Consider the following 21,785-nt stretch of genomic DNA (forward strand, 5'->3'; position numbering starts at 1 on the left):
ATCTCTGATTTTCTGTCTTTCCATGTGTCCCATAACTTTGATACTTCTGAACAGCACTGGTCAGTTATTCTGCAGAATATTCCTCAACTTGGGTGTTCTGATGTTTTCCCAGGATTAGAGAAAGTTTACAGTATTTGGGATGAGATGACTTTGTTCTTGCATCACATCGGGGGCACATAACTTGCTCCTAGTGTGCTGAAATTTGACCATGTGGCCAGGTATTCTCTCCAACATACAGTCTTCTCTTGGCAAACTCTCTGCCTTACAAGCAGGTCCCAAAGTCAAGTGCATACCCACAGAGAAGGAAAGTAAGCTAGACTTTGTGGAGGGAGGACTCCTGAAGAGTTTGCAGACATGTCAAAAAAACTACAGCAGGGCTGGGATTATAGCTCAGTGGTAGAGTGCTCACCTAGCACATATGAGGCACTGGGTTGGATCCTCAGCACCATATAAAAATAAATAAATAAAATAAAGGTATTGTGTCCATCTACAACTAAAAAAATGTTTAAAAATACTACAGCTACTAATAAATAGGTACTTGAGGGGAGATACTTTGCTATGTAAATACTCTGCTTCTCCTTAAGGTTTTGCATACCCACTTTCTCATTCACCTGCACATCTTGCCTGCAGTGATTGATACCAAGATGTTTTAATGCAGATTTTTTAGGTCCTTCATTCCTTCTACATTTGTTATTTAAAACCCTTCTGTAAGGAATACTTATACTTTCTCCTCCATGTATTTATTTTATCCCATCACTTATACAGCTATTTACTCCTAGATGTTTGTCCTTGGGGTTACAATCCAATATTACCATTATTTATTTTGTGGCTCAAGCTGCTCTAGCATTGGCCCCTGGAGGTTCTTTCAAGTTGACTGCTGGCTCCTTAGGTAGTGCCCCATCCAGTTCTTTTGAATCCAACACCACTTCACTTTCTGGCACTACAGCAAGCTCTAGGTTCCTCTTGTATTTTCCTACACTGGCCCTAGAATCAGCCACTTTTTTAAGGAGCCCTGGCCATGATAAGAGCTTCTAACAGAGGGGTGTCTGCCACACCACAGTCTGTGTCCAGTTGCTACATGGAGGGACCTCTAGCTAAGTTAAGAGTTTTACATCTCTAAGGGTCTGCTTTAAAAACAAACAAGCAAAAAGAATATGTAATGGATACTGAACCACAAAGCCTAAAATATTTTACTATCTGGCCCATCCCAACTTAGAGCATAAAGATTTTTACGTTTTATTTTTAGAAAGGACTTAGTTCTCCTGGAAAACATTCAACTAGGATAATTCTGAACCTTTTTTGAGCAAACTGTTCACTCAGCTGCTGGTGTTTTACCAAGAAATAAACTTTTCCTTGAAATTATCATCTATGGCTACTGCACCAAACAGAAGGCAGAGGCAGGTTAACGATGTCACCATTTTTTAGGTGAAACTATGGAAATGAACCCAAATTCCTAAGTGAGCAAAACATATTCTTGAATATAAAATAACCTTTGTATCAGAGAAGTCTAAAATGAACTGTAAACAGGACTAGTTCTTTTTCAATATCCAAAGGTTCACTTGTAAAAGCAATACTGAAACTTCAAGGTCACTGGTGGGCTCAGCCCTGTTGAAGTATTTGATCAGAAGCATCAAAGTTGGCCATGGGTACTGAGAGCCTGCAGCTGTAAGTCAACAAAGTCCACAGAGAGGAGAGACGCGATGGCTCCTCTCAAAGCCAATCTGGAGGCAAATCAACTGTGACTGAGAATAAGGATCTCCTAGCCAGGCACCTTGTGAATGACTCGAGGAGCCTGAGACCCTGGAAGCCAACTTTCAATGAGTAAAGAGCAAGAGGGCCCTTTCTCTACCTTTGCAGCTTTCTCCTCACCTAGTGTGGCTGGTGCTTCCCCACTGGCATTCAACCTTTTTTTAGTTATATCTGGACCTTAATTTTACGTAATTTGTATGCGGTGCTGAGAACTGAACCCAGGCCTCACACATGCTAGGCAAGCGCGCCGCCACTTAGTCACAACCCCAGCCCTGGTATTTAATCTTGACAACTCCGCTTCCCTCTCCTGAGTGAATATGACTACTGAGGGTTATGTAGCAGAGTGCTTTCACATGCAGTATGGCATATTTTATTGATTTTTAAATATAGTTTGTCCACCTCATTTTAACAAGCCTGAATTTCAGGTGCATCACACTTGAAACTACACTGGTTTAACTGGCAGCATTTCTTTTTTTTACAGATTAAGGAAGGGTGTGACTTAATCATCTGAGATTTGATAAAATATAATATTATTTCATAATAATACAACAAGGCCTCTGAAGCAACTAGCTCCCCTTCACAGATAAGGAAAGGGATATGCCCCAAGCACAAGGGGATACAGGCCCCAAGGGCAGGTGTTCAGAACAGGTCCCCATCCCTTCCTGGACACCACAGTTCTGCCTTCACATGATTACCTTTTAACACTTGAAACAGCCTGGTGTGCTCTGAACCCAAGTCTATCACTGTTCATGGAGGCGGTTCATACTCCAGGGCCTCCTCCAAACTCCACAAACTTACCTTTTCCTCTCTTTTCACCAAAAGATTTTTTTTTTAACTCTTATACACTGTACATTTATTGTAAAACTGGATCAGGCCTGCAGGAAGGGCAGTCCAGCTATCTGATTCATGAAGTGGTCTTCCGTGAGTCATCGGGCAGGCACGAAGGCACACCCACATCAGGAACAACGAGCTGGGCCAGATTTTGCCCGACCTTTCCCCCATGTCTGTTCCTCTAGGAGCTGGCAGTGGGTGGCTGCCCTCCTTTCCTCAGATTTCCTCAATGTGGACGCCACACTCAATCTCAGGGCCTAACGGTCTCATCAAAAGGACTCTAGAGATTTCTGTTTGAGAAACAATTTGGCCTCAAGCAGACATTTTTAAGTTACCACTTTCAAAAACTATCTATTTATTGGTGTTTTCTTTGAAAAGTCCAAAGCTCTGTGCTTTAAATAAACTCTATATACCAATGGGAGAAAAACTCTCATAAAATGAAGAAATCAAATCACAGGTGGGAAGGTGAGACGGGTTTGCACAAACCACAGAGAGGAAGTAAGTCCTAGACGTGGGCAACCACAACTGAAACCCCCAGGTCCCAATGGCCAAACCAAAAACCCAACCTGAAAAGGCTTCTGGTTGCAACTGTCAGAAAACTATGAGGAAGGGTGCTTCCTCTCTACACTGCCAGCATACGACATCCAGAGACGTATAAGTCAATCAATCATCTGCTCCAAAAAACATCAACAGTGACAGGAGTGTCACCATACATTTAGACAGCTTTCCTGAGTATACACCAAGGAGGAGGATAATTAGAGGTTTGGGGTACTTGGTACATTTGGCATCTCCATAGCATATCCCATGAGTTTTCATTTTACGGTTTCCAAAGCATTCTAATAGCTATCTAGCACTCGACTTAATGAGTAGAAAACTGGAGGAACTCTAAGAGGCAGGTAGGTACCTATTATCTGCTTTAGAGACAGGTAATTTGGAGAGGTGGTTTCTCAGCACTGACTCAAGGCATGGCAGGAGCACTACCCAACAATTAATTTACCATCACAAATTCAGCCCAATTATCTGATGCCTAGAACCTCATGGAACTTGAACACACATGTAATTAACTACAGACTTGCCCATGAGTTCACTTCTGGATTAAAAAAAAAAAATCATTCAAGGTCCACAGGTTAAAAAGAAATGATGACCAATGTCCAGCTCCATTGGAGATTACAGCATGCTGGCATCTCATTTTGTCACTCCTCCTCCAGTGTCTCCCTCATGTGCTTTTATACACAAGTTTCCTCATATTTGTTTGGTTACCCAGAGATTCAAGTCAAGGGGAAAGAAAGGCTAGACACTTAAATCTTTCTCTCTCTTTACCAATTGTTTTAAAATATGAGTTGGTTCACTAGCATTCTGTGGCAGTTACCAGTTAGGAATGTTACTGACATTGTTTCAGGAAATCATTATAAGCTGATGGATTTAAACTACCTGATGACTTCAATCCTCTTGTTATTCTTACTGATGTTCATGCCAGTCCATCCTTGGCCAGTAAGACCTCTGCAAAGTTCTGCTCCCAAGCCCTCTGCCAAGATCCCAGGAGACTTGGGCTGCATTGTTTCCTGATATGTTCCAGGCTCCCCTTTTATATTTTCTGCTACAGACAGAAAATCATTGTCAATCATTGGGGGGGAGGGGGTTGTCTTGGTTTCTTTGAGAATGATTTTTATTTAAGACCCCAGCCTTGGGCAACAAAGATGCTTATTCACTGCTGGCATCACAAGAATTGTAGAAAACAATTTGACATTGTTTTGTAATACTGACTGTTGGTATCAGTGTGGTTTAAGAAGTTTCCCTCTTATAGTGAATGAGTCTGTCTTCCATTGCTATAACAAAATATCTGAGGCTGGATAATGTATAAAGAAAATGGGGTTAACTGAGCTGAGTTTTGGAGACTGAAAGTTCAAAATCAGATGGCCTCTGGTGAAGGCCTCATGTCAGATGGCATGATGGTGGGAGCACATATGGGAGACATCATGGTGAGATAGAAGTCAGATTCAGGGATCTGGCTTTTGTAAGCACTCTTAAGAGAACAACGAACTTACTCTACAATCCCAGCATCAATCCCTTCTGAGGGTAGTGCACCCAATGACCTCCCACCAGACCCCACCTCTTTTTTGGGGGAGGGGGGTACCAGGAATTGAACTCAGTGATACTCAATCACTGAGCCACATCCCCAACCCTATTTTGTATTTTATAGAGAGACAGGGTCTCACTGAGTTGCCTAGCGCCTCACTTTTGCTGAGGCTGGCTTTAAACTCATGATCCTCCTGCCTCAGCCTCCCAAGCTGCTGGGATTACAGGCAAGTGCCACTGCACCCAGCCAGACCCCACCTCTTGAAGGTACATCACCTCACACCACCACACTGCAGACCAAGCCTTCAACACAAGAACTGCTGGAGGACAAACTACGTCCAATCACAGCAGAGAGATACCTGAGATGGATTGGGAGACCATGGCCTATGAATTAAAACATGTCCATGGTTTGTTTTCTAAAGGCCTACAAACTAAGAGTAGCTAATAATTTACATGTTTGTGTAGCTGTTTAAGAAAACACCAGAAGTATAATGCCGCAGTCTGGCTGGGCACAAAATCACGAGCCACCACACCCTTGTAGATTCAAACAGCAATTCTTTATTCCTGAACTCTCACCGGCACTCTACACGCACGTTCTGGGGAAAATCCACACCCTCCACCGGGCTCTGCATACCAAAATACCCTCTGAATCCTGCGAGAACTCAACGGGAACTCAAGGAGTGGGCGCCTGAGGCAGCAGGATACGCCCTATTCCCAGCAAGATCCACCTAAACCCGGATTGCCCTAAACCCAGATCCGCCCTAATCCCTGAGCAAGGTCACCTTTCATGCAATGTCACTGCAAATGACCTGGGTCCAAGGCAAGCCCATTTCCACAATGGAGAGTCCTCCCTCTAAGCAACATTGGGTAGGCTGACAAGGAAATTGCCATGCGTCATTCCTACTTGGCTATGGCTCTCAGCAGTATAATACTTCATGACCTGTGAAATTCATATCAATAGCTGGTCGCATGCACACAAAGACAAGACATCACTTGTTTCCTGATGGGAAAACACATATCAACTTGGAAACAGTAAACCCCAAACAAACAACAACAGAGTATCAAACCTGAACTGATTCGAACACTGATGTAGGTGGCAGAAATACAACGGCGTGCTTTAAAAACTACCAATGGATATGGAGATTCCTCAGAAAACTTGGAATGGAATCACCATTTGACCCAGCTATCCCACTCCTCGGTCTATACCCAAAGAACTTAAAATCAACATACTACAGTGATGTGGCCACATCAATGTTTACAGCAGCTCAATTCACAACAGCTAGGCTATGGAACAAACCCACGTGCCCTTCACCAGATAAATGAATAAAGAAAATGTGATTTATATGTGTGTGTGTGTATGATGGAATGTTACTCATCCATAAAGAAGAATGAAATATGGCATTTGCTGATAAATGGATACAACTGGAGATTATCATGCTAAGTGAAATAATACAATCCCAAAAAACCAAAGGCAGAATGTTCTCTCTGACATGCAGATCTAATGCACAGTAAGGCAGGGAGGGAGGGAGAGAGAACAGAAGTTCTTTGGATTAGACAAGGGGAATGAAGGGAAGGTGGGGGATGGGAATAGGAAAGACAGGAGAATGAACTGGATATAACTTTTCTATGTTCATATATGAACACACCACCAATGTAACTTCACATCAAATACAACCACAAGAACGGGAAGTTATACTCATGTATGTATAATATTAAAATACACTCTACAATTATGTATAATTAAAAAGAACAAATTAAAAATTTTTAAAAATGAAAAAGTTAAAAAAAAAACAACTCACCTACCACTGCAATACAATTGGCAAAACACAGCCTTCACTGAAAGACCCCTGGGGAGAAAAACCTGATGAACTGTGAAGAAAGGGGAGTGTCAGACATTAAGAGACTAAAAAGACACTCCAACTAAGTGCACTGTATAGATGTTACCTCAATCACAACTCAAACTATTAAAAATCATGACATTTGAGATGTTGGAAAGCCAAACACTGAATAATTGACCATGTTCAGGATGTAAGAATCATTTCTCCTAAGAATGTTAATGGTAACATGCTGACTTTAAAAACATAATCCTTATCTTTTAGAGATAGTGACCCATGTAGCAATGTCTGAAATTTGTGTCAGAATAGCACAAGAGGCACAGGGAGTGGATGGAGTTCCGGCTGGGTGAAAAGTATGTGGGAATACACCATGTTCTCTATCTTGTCTTGTAAATGCCTCAAGTTTTTCTTTTATTACATAAACAATTTTTCCATGCATTAAATAAAGTTTAAATAGAAAAAGGTAGATATAACAATTTGCAATCTATATTCTTGCCTGCTCTTAATAAAGTGTTTTAGCTAGCCAGGACTGCCACAAAAGTAACACAAAGAAGGTGGCTTAAACAAAAGAAATTTATTACCTCACATTTTTGGAGGCTATAAGTCCAAGATCAGGTATTAGCAGGACTGGTTCCTTCAGAGGGCGATTTGTCCTGTGTCCTCAGGCTACCTTTTACCTCTGCAACCTGGACTCCAGCTCTCAAGTAAGGGCTATGGTGACCTCTCTCATCCTCCCAGACCCATCTTCTGTCACTTTAGTCTTACATCCCTCCCCTGCCAGGAAAATTCTGCCACTGATCCCTTTTCCTCTTGCCCATTGTGGAAATCATCCCTAAAGTCTTTTAAAAACAGAGTTCCTGCCTTTGGACCCTCAATTACTGCATTTCCCCATCAAAGAACTGACCACTAGCTTAAATGTGTCTTCCCCTCCTGTGGTCAGGGACCAGGCCTCTGTGATCCACCACTGTGAGCCCAGGCCAGGACAAAAGAGGGAGAAAGACAGCAACCAAGGGGAACCACCAAGGGAGGGAGATGAGCAAAAAGGCCAGAGACCAACCCATAAGTAACCCACCAGTTAACAAATAAACAAGCTTTCAGGGTCAAACAAGATAGATTATTTTAGTAGCACTCCTTCAGTAATTTTATGCCCTTACTTAGCAAGGATTTTCCACTAACATACACTATATTGCAGTAATATCAGTTATTCCCCAGGTTTCCAGAAACTCCCACAACATTATTTACCCAATTTGCTATTTCTTTTTAGCAACTGTTTTCTTTAAAAAATAAGTTTTTTTAAAAAGTAGATTTCCCCAACCTGTGTTCTCCAGTGATGACAGGTATTCATCCACAAGCCCCAACTTCTCCACCCTCACTTCACAGAAGCTATCACAGTAGTTATAGTCTGGGCAAGTGAAGCAAGAATCCAAAGGCACCCACTTCTCCATGGAGCCCCAGGGAGTGATGGGCTTAGAGACAGCCCAGTGCAGGAGCAGGGCTCCTCTCCTGGTGAGCCATGACCTGTGGCCTCCACTCCAACATTTATTTTTAAAAAAGGAACCTAAATTGATGCTTCTAAAACTTAACCATAACTTTGTCTGAACAACTTTGTCTGAACATTATGCGTTTGAGTTTACTAGTGCTGCTGAAACAAAACACCACAGACGAGGGCCTTCAACAGAAAGTAAATGTCCCATAGTTTTGGAGGCTTGAAGGTGCCAGCTGGCTTGATTTCCCCTGAGGCTTCACTCCTTGCCTTGCAGATGGCTACCTTATTGTATTCCCACATGGGATTTTCTTGTGCACATACCTGCTATCTCTTTGTCCAAATTTCTTCTCTTTCATTATTATTACTTTGCAGCACTTGTGATAGAACCTAGCACCTTGCACATGTTAGGCAAGGACTCACTCTCTGAGCTACATCTCCAGTCCTTTATATTTTATTTTTGGAGACAGAGTCTCACCAAGTTGCCCAGGTTGACCTCAAACTTGTAATCCTCCTGTATCTGCATCCAAGTAGCTGGGATTGCAGGTGTATGCCACAAAGTCCCACTCAAATTTCCTCTTTTCTTATGGACCCTACTGAGACTGGATTACAGCAGCCCACCCTTATAACCTCGGTTTAGCTTATTCACCTCTTCAAAGGGCCCTACCTCCAAAAACCAGTCGTGGTCTTAGTTATGGGGGAGGAGGACAACAGGGTTCAGTCTGTAATACTGTGAATTTATTAATTTAAGAATGCCATCCCAGCCGGGTGTGATGGCACACACCTGTAATCCCAGCAGGTCAGGAGGCCGAGGCAGGAGGACTGGGAATTCAAACCCAGCCTCAGCAACTTAGTGAGGCCCTAAGCAATTCAACAAGACCCTATCTCTTAAAAAAAAAAAAAAAAAAAAAAAAGAAGGGCTGGGGTAGTGGTTCAGTGGTAGACTGCTTGCCTCAAATGTGTGAGGCACTGGGTTGATTCTCAGCACCGCCAATTAATAAATAAACAAACAAACAAATAAATAAAGATCTGTCAATACCTAATAAAATATTTAAAAAAAAGAAAGAAAGAAAGAAACAACACCATCCCACTGGATGGGAATCCCTCCTGATAACACCAGGAATAAGCAGACATTGCCTTCCTTCCTGCCTTCCCAGGACATGTGGGTGTGGGGATGACCGTGAGGCCGTGTATAAAGTGCAGGTAATGGGAATGTGAAGCTTCTATTAGGTACTTTAACATTCAGCTTTTTCATTTTGGGCAGTGCTAGGGACTGTCCCCTAGGCCCTGAGAATGCTAGGCAAGTCCTCACGCCAGGTACTTTACACAACTCGTCTGTTTTTTGTTTACCTAGACCCTCTCACCTCAGGAAATTTGTACAACAGAACCTTGTGCCTCCTTGAGAATTAAAATTTTTGAGGAACTGGGGGTTTAGTTCAGTGGTAGAGGGTTTGCGTAGCATGCACAAGGACCTGGGTTCAATTCCCTGTATTGCAAAACAAAAACAAAAACAACAACAACAAAAAAAACAATAAATATAACTGATGCTACCAGACTTAAAAAAAAAAAAAAAAAAAAGGGAAACTCAGTAAACTAAGAGAAGCTAAGGTCCTGACATAAAATCTGCCTCTAAAACACAGTTTGGGCCTTTAAAAGAGAAAAGGTTAAGGCCAAGAAAACCATTCTTCTACTGGCTTGAACAAGTAGTTTTGCATCCCAGAGACTTAGTTCACCACTTGGGGAGAAAACATGGACAATCATCACAGAACACACATATTTATTTATTTAACACCTCAAAATTATAAACCATCTATCATAAAGGTGCACTGACTCTTAAGTTACTGAATATCTTCCTTGCTCTTAAGGTAACAATACATCTATTTATGATAAGATCAAATAATCTAAAAGCTCCCTAATGTCTTCTAATATTAGAAAGGGAAGGGGAAATGAACATAGCACAAAATATACTCGAGCACGCACAACGGCAAACAGCACACTGATGATCTGGTCGATGAATCAGAGGCTCTACAGAAGACCCTCAGCAGAAGACCAGCAGCCTAAGAGAACAACTTCACCATGCACTAGCTAGTTCAGAAGTGATTTCCAAGGTCAGCCAGTCTAATTGTTCTCTCACACTCACAAAAAAGTTACATAATTCAACTGCTGATGAGTACCTGTGAATGAGATCATTTTATATGAAACTAGTTTCTCTCGGCCTAGTCCATTAAAATCTGTTATCAAAGGGTCAGTTTCCTTGCACTTTAAGAACACTAATTGGGATGGGAACTACTGCAGAAGACCTAATATAGCACAATTTGGCCAAGAGAATGTCAGACCTGGATGACTTCTGTTAGTCCAGTGTGCCCTATACCTCAATGTACTGATGGGATTGACGGTAGAATCTTAACTCAGCTGATGGCACAGCTGAGGTGCAGAGTGACCCACAGCACTTATATGTCTGTAACAGCCTCCAAGCAGGATCTTTCTCTAAAGCCAGTTTGGGAACGGGAAGCTTCTAATCCCAGAAGCAGAAACTCAGAGCCACTTTCCCAGGACTTCTTCCCCCACAACTGGTCACCTGGAGTACCCCTAATGTCTGGGGGAAGGATACTCCCTTTCATGCAACTGCCCACTGCAATCTGGAGAAACCTGTGGGTAATACGACGGTCGAACCAGATCCTCCACATTGAGCCAATCCCAGGTCTACACTGTATAGCCAAGAACAGGGTAGAGGACTAAACACGTGCGTTCATTTCCAGGCAGGGAGTCCTAAGGATCCCAGGAAAACATGTTTGCCTTTCTCAATAAATTTCCTACAACACCTTGCCAGGGCCTGTGTCCTCAGAACCCTTCCAGATTCCTAAAATCTAACAACAATTCTTGCTAATCTAATATGATTAGGTAATGTGTCCTTAGTTTTCTCTTTAGCAAAGAAATAGTTGTGATGCTGATGCAGCAGAAGGTGGTGTGGCCATCAGGGATGGAAGGCCTGGAAAAGGACGGGGGTAGAATTCATTGTACTCCTCTGTCCACTTGTGTATGTTCAAGTCTCCATAATAAAGTTTTATGTATTATGTTCACAACTAAAGCCAGATACTGATCCTGATGGGGTTCCAGAGCACTTAAAGGAAAGATCACCTAAGGCTTCCTATTTGATAATGCTTCTACTGCTCTGTCTTTATATCATAGAGAAAGACAAGCCCAAAGACAATGTAACCCAATATAACTGTTTCTAGATACTCAGGACCAGTCATCATAAAAGCCTATAGATAGTTAGGAGGGTAAGGGGAGAGGCGTGTCTCCTACTGCTATGGTTGCTCAGTCTGCCTACTATGGAACCTATCAGTCCACACCCTTCATCCATTCCTCCAACAAACCTCTACCAAGAATCTTTTAAGACAGGCACTGCTATTGGTTCTGAGAATACAGAAGTGAAAAAAACAGTCCCTGCACTCAGTTTACATTTTCATGCAGAAAACAGATAACAAGATTTTATATATATATATATATATATATATATATATATATATGTACATATATATGTGTGTACATATATATAGTACCTCAGATGGCAAGAAGCACTATGGAAAAATGAGGAAAAGCAGAGATTACTATTTTACAGGAATGAGCAGGAAACATGTTTTGATATTTTAATAATTCACACAAGCAATGACAGTGATTTGGTCCAGGGGGTTATGAAATACTAATACTTAAATGGTGATTACCATGTGCCAGGCACTATTCTAAACTCAGGCAATTCTACAATAACCTCTGAAGTAGGTAACCATTTTTTTTTTAAATTTTTTTTAAAGAGATAGTGAGAGAGAGAATTTTTTAATATTTATTTTTTAGTTATCGGTGGACACAACATCTTTGTTTGTATGTGGTGCTGAGGATCGAACCCGGGCCACACGCATGCTAGGTGAGCACGCTACCACTTGAGCCACATCCCCAGCCCGTAGGTAACCATTTTAAAATGAAGAAACCAGGCAATGGAGAGGCCAAGTAACTTGTCCAAGGTCATAACACTACCTGCTGATGCTCAGAGGGCACACTCTTCTACTCCATGAAGGGCAGAGGGCGGGAGGAGGAAGCTGGCAGTGCCAGGACTTGCCAGCAGATGTGAGGTGGAGAATGAGGGAAAGGGCCAAGGAGGAAACCTCCAGTCATTTCTTTAATCCTGCTCTGAGAAGAGTGGATTTTCAAAAAAAAATCACCCAACACTTAAGAAAACCTCTTAGGTAAAGGACAGAAACTAACATAAACAGACATGAAGGGGTAGGACAAGAAAAAAAAGTAAAACAAAATAACTATGATATTTTCAGAATTAAGAGGAGATACTACATGCATGACAAGAGAGACACCATTTAAAAAGTAGGGGAGCTGGGTACAGTGGCATGCACCTGTTGGTACAGCGACTTGGGAGGCTGAGGTGGAGGATCATCTGAACCCAGGAGTGAGTCCAGCCTGGGCAAACAGTGTGACCCATCTCTAAATGAATGAATAAGTGAATGGAGGAAGCTCCTGGCAATTAAACATAATAGAAAAATTCACACAGTGGTACAGAGACACAAAAAGATCAACAGAAGTAAAGCAGAGTCTCATTCTAAAAAATCCAACTGATAAGTTTTAGAAGGAAAGAATGAAGAAAAGGAAGAGGAAGCAATTCTCCCTAAAGGGGTATGTATATGTAAACATAAATAAGAATTTTCCAGGGCTCTCAAGGTGCAAATGGCCTTCTGAGTGTCTATATTAATGAATGTGATAAGTGGAAAGAGACACCTACCAAGGCACAGTTTGAGAACTTTTCAGAATCTAGAGAAAAGTCTAAATGCTCCCAAGGAGAGGGTAAGAAGATGACATAGGAAAGGAATAGGTCAAATGGCCTCTTATCTCTCAAAAGAACATAAAAGTCAGTGAGAGCACACCATTCCAAGCCCAGAACAGGGTCCAGAGGTTCCAGGACAGACCAGTCAAACACACCGGAACTTAGATCCCTGCCCAACACTATGGGATACATTAATGATGTGCACACAAAAATTAAAAAATGGTAACAAAGGGCAAATCCAGTGAAAACAAAAGATGTCAAAGAAACTTAAATCATCAGAAACACCATAGGGTCAACTGGGAATAGTATCTGTAGTCATAAAAATAAATAATAAACCTTAAATGATGAGAGGAAAGTTAATCAAAAACTCTGAAACTATTGAGCCAGGTCTGGTGGCACACACCTGTAATACTAGCAACTCTGAAGGCTGAAGTGGGAGGATTACAAGGTTGAGGCAACTTAGCGAGACCCTGTCTCAAAAAAATGTTTTAAAAGGGCTGGGACATAGCCCAGTGGTAGAGTTCAATCCCCCACAAAACCTCAACAGAAAAGGGGAAGTACATATCCGTGTGTGAATGTATAAACCCTCTTCTTCCACAGTAGAAATTTAGTATTTAATTAAACCAAGAATGGTGCAAGCATGTAATTTAGCAAGATGGCTAAAACAGCTGCAGGACACTGTGGCTGGGGATCAGGCAGAATCCTAATAGCCAGGACAGGGAGGGACAGTATGGGGAAAGGGGCTCACTCTTTTCATTATAAGCCCTGGAAAAGTATTTAACTTTTAAAACCATTTAATGCATTATTTGACAAATATTATAACTTTCAAAAGAGATAAGAGGATGGGAAGAAGGGAAAAGAAAAGAAATCCAAGGAGACAAAAAATATTTAAGGGATGTGACAAAGAAACAGCCGAACAAGAACGAGGATGGAGGGTGCTGCGGAGGCAACAGGAGCACACTGCCCTGGAAGACAGAGGACGGCTGGCTTGCTTATTTATTTATTTATTGGTAGCAGGGATTGAATTCGGGTGCACTTAACCCCAGCTGTTTTTATTTACCTATTTATTTTTAAGTTTTGAGACAGGGTCTCGAGAAGTTGCTTAGAGCCTTACTAAGTTGCCAAGGCTGGTTTTGAACTTGAGAGGATGACCTTTTTAAAAGGGTCATGGAAAGAAATATGGTGATCAGTAGTAAAAGAACCATAAAATTATTCTATTAAAAAGTTATCCTTGAGGGCTGGGGATGTGGCTCAAGCGGTAGCGCGCTCGCCTGGCATGCGTGCGGCCCGGGTTCGATCCTCAGCACCACATACCAACAAAGATGTTGTGTCCGAGAACTAAAAAATAAATATTAAAAATTCTCTCTCTCTCTCTCCTCTCTCACTCTCTCTTTAAAAAAAAAAAAAGTTATCCTTGATAACTAGCATAAGGTCATGTAGAAAACAGAGATTCAGTGAATTGTCATCTACTTACTTACACATGCAAGAGGAAGGGATGAGAGCCAGGGCAGCTGCTGCTGACCAAGCTCCAGAATGTTGCTAGAGCTTAGAAAGGAAGGGACAAAGCACCCAGATCAAGAAGCTGGTGTTAAGAAGCTGAGAAAGAAAAGGAAAATGGCATTTGCCTACTACTGCACATGCCTAATTCCTACCTGCCTGTGGACCCAGAAAGAATACACAAAATACCTGCAGATGAGCACTGTTCCTGCGGATCACAATAGTTAGCAGAATCTTAAAAACGGGCCTAGCCGCCCCACCTTCTGCTCCAAAACACAGATAAATTGATGGTGTCTAAAAGATTTTCCATGTTTACAAAAGAATATTTACATGTTTATGACTATATTTCTTAAAAATCAGAAAAAATTCTTACCACTTTTAATTAAATGCTGTAATTTCATTTCATTGGTGGAAACTAAAGAGTTGTACATATGTAACAGCCAGGCATGGTAGCACACGCCTGTAATCCTAGTGACTCAGGAGGCTGAGGCAGGAGGATCAAAGTTCCAGACCAGCCTCAGCAAATTAGTAAGGCCCTAAGCAATTTAGCAAGACCCTGTCTCAAAATAAAAAATAAAATGGGCTGGGGATGTGGCTCAGTGGTTAAGCAACCTTGGGCTAAATTCCCAGTACCAAAAAATAAGATAAATAAATAAATAAAAATATATAATAATAATTATAAATATATACAAATGTGGTTTTTTAAACTTAATTATGGACGTTAGCATTTGCTTTCAATTTTCAAAATGGACTCTTCTTTAATTCTTCAAGAATCAATTTATGACAGTTTAAAATTTCACCTCTATACTTTCAGACAATAACTAGAAAAATACATATCTAAAAGAGACTGATTGGAGTTAGGCTACATATATCACACTAACAAGAGTGTCTTTAAAGTATGAGGTGGTTCCCCTGGAGGACTGTTTGCTAGGGTTCCTCATGCCAGAATTACCTGACTCTACCTGCCATATAGGATTGCACTGTTAACTTCTCTGGTCTCCATTCCTCTACCTGTAAACTGGTATTTCGGCGTTAATGTTCTATGGACAAGGATTTACAATGCCAAAATTTTCTAAACCTACCAGGTGTCTTTTGGGCTAACACTGGATCTTTTATCAAAGTTAATTTTATTTTCCTTAAAGAAAACGAAGTTAAATTACAGATTTCTGGATTGCACTGCTACAGCAGCCCTCTGTAGAGTTCCCAGGGACTATTTTGGTAAGTTTGTTATTTTTCAGTGCTTTACTAGCAATCAGCACATGGGTGTTGCATTTTAATAACAGTCTGAAGTAAAAGTCAAGTGAGGCTCTGCTCAGTAACTGACAGGCTGTAACCTTGAGAAAGAACAGTTGCTGCCTACAGAGACCAGCTACCGGGCAGGCAGGAAGAGAAATCTCCTTTTCAAAGGAGCACAGGAATAATTTATTGCGGTTCTAAGGAAGAATCTGTAGTGAAACACTTAAAACTTAAATTTAGCAGCTAATCTTTTTTATTTTCTTTTTTTTTTTGAGATGGGGTCCTGACAATGTTGCCCAGGTTTGTCTTAAACTCCTGGGCTCAAGCAATCCTCCTGCCTCAGCCTCCCAAGGAGCTGGGACCTCAGGCGCTCACCACTGCCCCCAGTTTTAGCACCTAATTTGAAAAATGCCCAAGAGATGACAATACATGAGTTTTGCAATAAAAAGCTGAAACTACAAAATTTTACAATTACTAGTTGGTTAAAATAGATAGTTTAAACATGCAAACGAACTGCAAACTCATCCTCCTTTCTTAGAGATATACTTCACATAAATAAAGATTGTAGCCCAGCGTGGTGGTGCATGCCTATAATCCCAGCGACTCAGGAGGCGAGGCAGGAGGATTGCAAGTTCAAGGCCAGCCTCAGCAATTTAGCAAGAGCCTGTCTCAAAATAAAAAAGGAAAAAGGGCTGGAGATATAGTTCAATGGTACAGTGTCCCTAGGTTCAACCTCTACTACTGAAAACAATAACAACAAAAAAGTTGAATTACAGTGTATCAAACTCAAGTCTCTTCTTCAACATGGCAAAAAATAGTCCATATTAAGGGAATGAACTTTGAACATGAATTTGAAAAGGGGAAAGGACATAGTCCTTTAAAATTAAACTGTAGTTGTTTAACTTAAATAAGGACAACTTCTCTCTCAAGAAAATACTATCAGAGTGGACTAGGGCTGTGGCTCCGTGGTAGAGCGCTTGCCTAGCATGTGTGAGGCACTGGGTTCGAATCTCAGCACACATATAAATAAATAAATGAAATAAAATATTTTTTTTTTTAAAAAAAGAAAACACTAGCAGAGCTGCTTATAACTAAATTCTCCCACTCAAGGTATACATGTTGCTAAGAGTGTACTAGTGCATGAGCCTATGATGTTCTCAAACTCAACTGATTATATACTCATTACAATGTAGCAGTTTCTGAGATAAATGGTTCACTTTTTTTTAAGCTCATCATCAGAATATTTCACACATCAAAACATTCACAGCAAATACATCAAAATATAACTAGCTTTTTAAAAAGCACCTATTGAAAAACATGAAATAGGCTACAAATTCTAGTCTATATCAAAATAAATTGGCTTTGAAAAATAAACAATTTAAAGCAAAATGTTAACAACTGAGGGATGGGGGGCCTTGACAGTCACCACACACATGAACAGTCAGCGAGGAGTTAAGGATGTTGTGTTACACCTGCTCTAACTGAACTTCCTGCATAGTACAAGGCCTCCTAACTCAAGCTGCAATGGACTGATGCCTGGCACATCTACGCCAGGAGATCCTCGGTCCATAGTGTCATCATCTACTGTCAAGCTCCCAGCTTCCAGTTTTGGTATTTATACAGGATAGTTATAAAATGTACAGAGGCTATTATTCATATCAACTTCTTGAGGTCAAGCTGAAGTCAAAAAAAAAGACAGAAGTTACTTAGAGGTTACAGCACTTCTGCTTTTTCACAGAGGACTCTTCAGAGCAATGTCCAGGCATGATGATCAGCACTACCTAGCATTAATTTTAAATTTTAATTGTTTTTTTTTTCTTTGAACATCCTTAGTTACACAAGTCGCAGGTTTCTATTAAATAAATGATATGACTTTATATCTAGAAAATACAGTATTTGTGTTGCAGAGGGCAAAGGGTGGGAGCAGAATAATAGAACAGAACTCTGATTCAAGTGGTTAGTCAGAATCCCAAGTCTATACTTTTGCAAATACCTACACAGTAGATGCTGATCCTGATACAAGCGATCCTGTTTTATAAAACATTCTTCCTCCTGAAGCAGTTACAACTGAAGCAACCCGGGGCTGGGTTTTACATCAAAACAAAAGGGTGCTTGCTGGCAGTAGTAAGGGTACAGGTGAAACAAGACTGACTGTAAATTTAAAACTGCTGATGCTGGGCAAAGGGGAAGTGAAGATTCACCATTTATTTTATTAATATATGTTTGACATTTTCCGTGATAAAAATGAAATGAAAAGCTCTGGAAACAGATGGAAACACGTCCACAGCCCCTTGGGAACTTCCGGAGCCTTGCCTTCAGACATTTTTATCTGAACTTTGACCAATTAAAGGAGTTGCCTACAATCCCTTTAAAAGTATTCCAATGTTGAAAGACTTCCTAAAATAATCCTCTCTTGCTAAAGGTTTAGGCCAAAGAAGTTCCCCTTGCACTCTGAGGAATTTGGCTGTTTTGTGGTACATCAAATCTACTTTTCATACATCTGCTGCTTTAAAAAGAAAAATAATATCCTACCAACATTATCATAATGCAATTAATACCACAAATGTGGTATTCAAAATATATGTGATGGTATTTAAAAGAATGCCAGGGAGAGAACATCAACAGATTTCTTGCAACTTGCCTGTCTCTAAGTGGTCCTTTGTCCCTACAAAATTGTTCCTCCCCCAGTACTAAAGAGTAGACAAAGGAAGCAGAAGATTAAAACTCATTATTTAAGTGTCCCAGGAGCATCGAGCAAACCCAGCACCCAGATCTTGGTTTACAATATCCTTCTCCAAACAAATGAACCAGGGCTCCCTGGAGAAATGGCTGATTCTAAGACTGGGGCAGGGAATATACAAGATGAGTCTGTCACTCCTTGTAATGCCAGAAAGTAAGGAAGTACTATCGTAAAAAGAGAAAAGAGGGCTGGGGATGTGGCTCAAGCGGTAGCACACTCGCCTGGCATGCGTGCGGCCCGGGTTCGATCCTCAGCACCACATACCAACAAAGATGTTGTGTCCGCCGAGAACTAAAAAATAAAAAAAATATAAAAAAAAAAAAAAAGAGAAAAGAAAACAGGAGCCAAATGAAAGCGCTCCCAAGGGCCAAGGCTACTACAATTTGAGCAACAAAGTAAATAACACAGCATTGGATTACAAAGCCAATAAATATCCATGTGTCCAAATTGATATAAACAGAAGCTTGCTTAAAGAAATAAATGGGGGAGAATAGTCAAATCTCCCATACAGAAGAATTCCAAATCATATCTGTAGTTACTTCCCACTCGGGGTGGAACATTAACTCACATTGTGCAGTGTGCAAATGACAGTTTGGAGAGGGAGGAAAGCTGTCAAACTCCTCCTCAGCCAGGTGACCAGTGTCAGGTCATGCAGAAAGCATTTAACACCCTTGACATTACAAGATGAGAAAGGCATTTTATCTTTGTGATCTTCCTCTCAAAACCTATAATCCCCACCTAATCATGAAAAACCATCAAAGAAGCTCAGTGGTGGGACACTACAAAACACCTGACCAACACACCTCAAAACTGTCAAGGTCATCAAAAGCAAGGAACAACTGGAGGAGCCCAAGGAGACAGGACTACTAAACATAATGAGGTATCCTGGAGGAGAAAAAGGACATGAGAAAGATACTCAAGTGGGGACTTCAGTTAATAATAATAATTAATATTGTTTCCTTAGTTATGACAAATGTACTACATTTAACGTAAGATGTTAACAATAGGGGAAACTGGGTAAGAGAAATACAGGAACACTCTGTGCTATCTCTGCAATTTTTCTATGTAAAAGTTTTCTCAAAGTTTATTGTATTTTTTAAAGACTACCGAAAATTTTATCAAAACAAAAACACAATAAATGGCCTCATTCCAAATGAAGGCTTTGACTGGTTGAAAAGTCACGTCTGCAGGAGAATGAGATGCTAACTTTCACCAACTCCTTCCAACACACCTGCACACTGCAGAACTCTTTTCTCCAGTACCATCTTCATCATCCTCACTTCTAAGTTCCAATTGGGCATCTGCCATGCAAACACATTAGAAATACCAATGATATGAGACACTGTCCTTGCAATCCAGATAAAGAGACTTAAACAAAGACAGAAACGGTGGTTCATGCCGGTAATCCCAGTTACATGGGAGGTCATAGCAGAAGAATCAGAAGTTCCAGGCCAGCCTGGGCACTTAGCAAGACCCTCTATCTCAGAGCACAAAATAAAAAGGACTGGGAAATGTAGCTCAGTGGTAAAGCACCCATGGATTTAATCCCCAATAATGAAAAAAAGAAATAATGATAATAAGTAGTGGTAGACTGGTACAATGACTCCAAACCCATCTGATCACACAGTCTAAAAGTAAATTTTCCCTACTTCCATTCCATGTAAATTATCTACAAACCACTAAAACATGTCAGTGTACCAATGTATGTATTCTATACCTTAAAGAATCACATAAGTCAAAATTTTAAAAGGATGAACTGAAGATAAATCAAAATCTAAACTGCACTATGTTCACCCAGCACCCATGCAATATCTTGTCCCACAGGTACAGACCCTAGAGTTCACCAGGGTAGCAATCTCTAAGGACCGTTCCAGGACACAGAGCTCAGTAGGAAGCTGAGTCTATAAAGAAGTTAAAAAAAAAAAAATCTGAACCTGGAAAAGAAAGAGAAGAGACAGGCATTCACAAATAGGGAGAATACATACAGAAATGGAGGATGGGAATTTGCAGAGTATTCTGCAAACTGTAAGCAGATCAATTTTGCTCTTAAGAAAAGTCATACAAGGTGGAGAATGGAAGCAGGAACGAGACACACTACTGCAGATTTGTAGATGCTATGATTTTCCCTGACCAAACTGGGGTTAGATACAGGGAGCCAGGGGCTACTGTGGCCATGACACATGGTCCACACGTCTATTTGACCTGATGGTAACTGAAGTCTTTAAAAATATGAAAACAAACACATACTATATGGTAAAATAAAAATTGCCAAAAATGTCAAGTTTCAGGTTACCACCACCACCATCACCTCCAGTCCCAGGAAGTCAAGGGAACACAAGTCACTCTTGGTAGCTTTGGCAGACAGAAGGCAAGCCCTAGAAGGGGCAAGTAGAATAAGAGGCACTCGCCTGTCAGGCTTCAGGCACCTGAGACATTTGGCATCAACAGTTCTCACTTTTCCCACTTGAATCACCATAAAATCAAATGAGCTTTGGGATTGCTGCACTGTGCTAACCGTTGCCAAGAATACATTTTAAAAATACTCAGGTTATTTTTCTGATATGACTGTTTCCTGTGGCAAATAACTGTAATGCCAAGGCATGGTTCCAAGTTAGTCACTTACCACAATTTTAAAATACCTCACTTCAATATTTTTGCTCCACAGACACAATGATTTTACCATATTTCCCCAGCTTTCTCTTAAAATGGTATCTTCATATGAGGACTCAAAAAAAAAAAAAAGAAAAGAAAGAAAGTTGAGTCCTCATATGGAATCATAGCAACCCTAAATGTGGCAGTCTGTTCCAGACCAGAGGGGTCGGTCCAGCTTCTCCTCTCTACAATAACCCTTCCCTCACATCTTAGTAGCACATTTAAATTATGAAGAATAAAGCACAGTCAGTAGACTGCAAAAGTACACAATTTTAAAGGAGAGAAAAAGAAAAAAAAACCCTAATCGTCCCAAAGGACATTTTCTCAGGGGAAAACGTCAGCCCTAGGCAAGTTCTTCCTCAGTCTCACTGCCTTTGGGGATGCTTAATGCAAATATGCAACTGTGTCTGGGATCAAGGAAACTTAGATTGCTCTTGTACTTCTAAGTAAATTAAAACCAGAGACTGTTCACTTGCAAGAGCTTTAGTCATGCTGAGGCCTAAAAACAGGTTTATTATGAAAAAAAGCAGACTGATCTAGGTCATCCTAAAAATTTATAGCATAGTTTCTCAACTTTATATATTTCAAGAAGTAACAATATCAGCTTATACATCATATATAAATCAAACAGATTTATTTATTTCTATTGGTCTCCATTCATCATATATCAACTTATTCTGAGAAACAAAGATTTCAAATCCAGTAAATTCTAGGCATTCCCTGTGAAATAGCTTAATCTCTTAAGTTATACCACCTGCCATTAGTCAATCCTATAACAACCCACCAAATTTACAAAAAAAAAAAAAAAAATTGAAGTGTTTAAAAAATCTACATTACCAAGTACATAATGCTAACAGA

General features: G+C 40.6%; 2 protein-coding genes across 8 annotated transcripts in view; one reads left to right on the forward strand and one right to left on the reverse strand.

Moving 5' to 3' along the window:
* The window catches only part of ZNF12 (zinc finger protein 12), a 1,264,586-nt gene that overhangs the window by 453,174 nt on the left and 789,627 nt on the right, over positions 1-21,785 (forward strand). The gene's annotated exons all lie outside the window — the stretch shown is intronic.
* Positions 1-21,785, reverse strand: part of LOC308652259 (serine/threonine-protein kinase LMTK2-like) — a gene marked incomplete at its 3' end in the record, with an annotated part of 59,881 nt that overhangs the window by 32,438 nt on the left and 5,658 nt on the right. The gene's annotated exons all lie outside the window — the stretch shown is intronic.

The sequence above is a fragment of the Spermophilus citellus genome (assembly GCF_964194105.1).
Source record: "Spermophilus citellus genome assembly, chromosome: 6".
Classification (NCBI taxonomy): domain Eukaryota; kingdom Metazoa; phylum Chordata; class Mammalia; order Rodentia; family Sciuridae; genus Spermophilus; species Spermophilus citellus.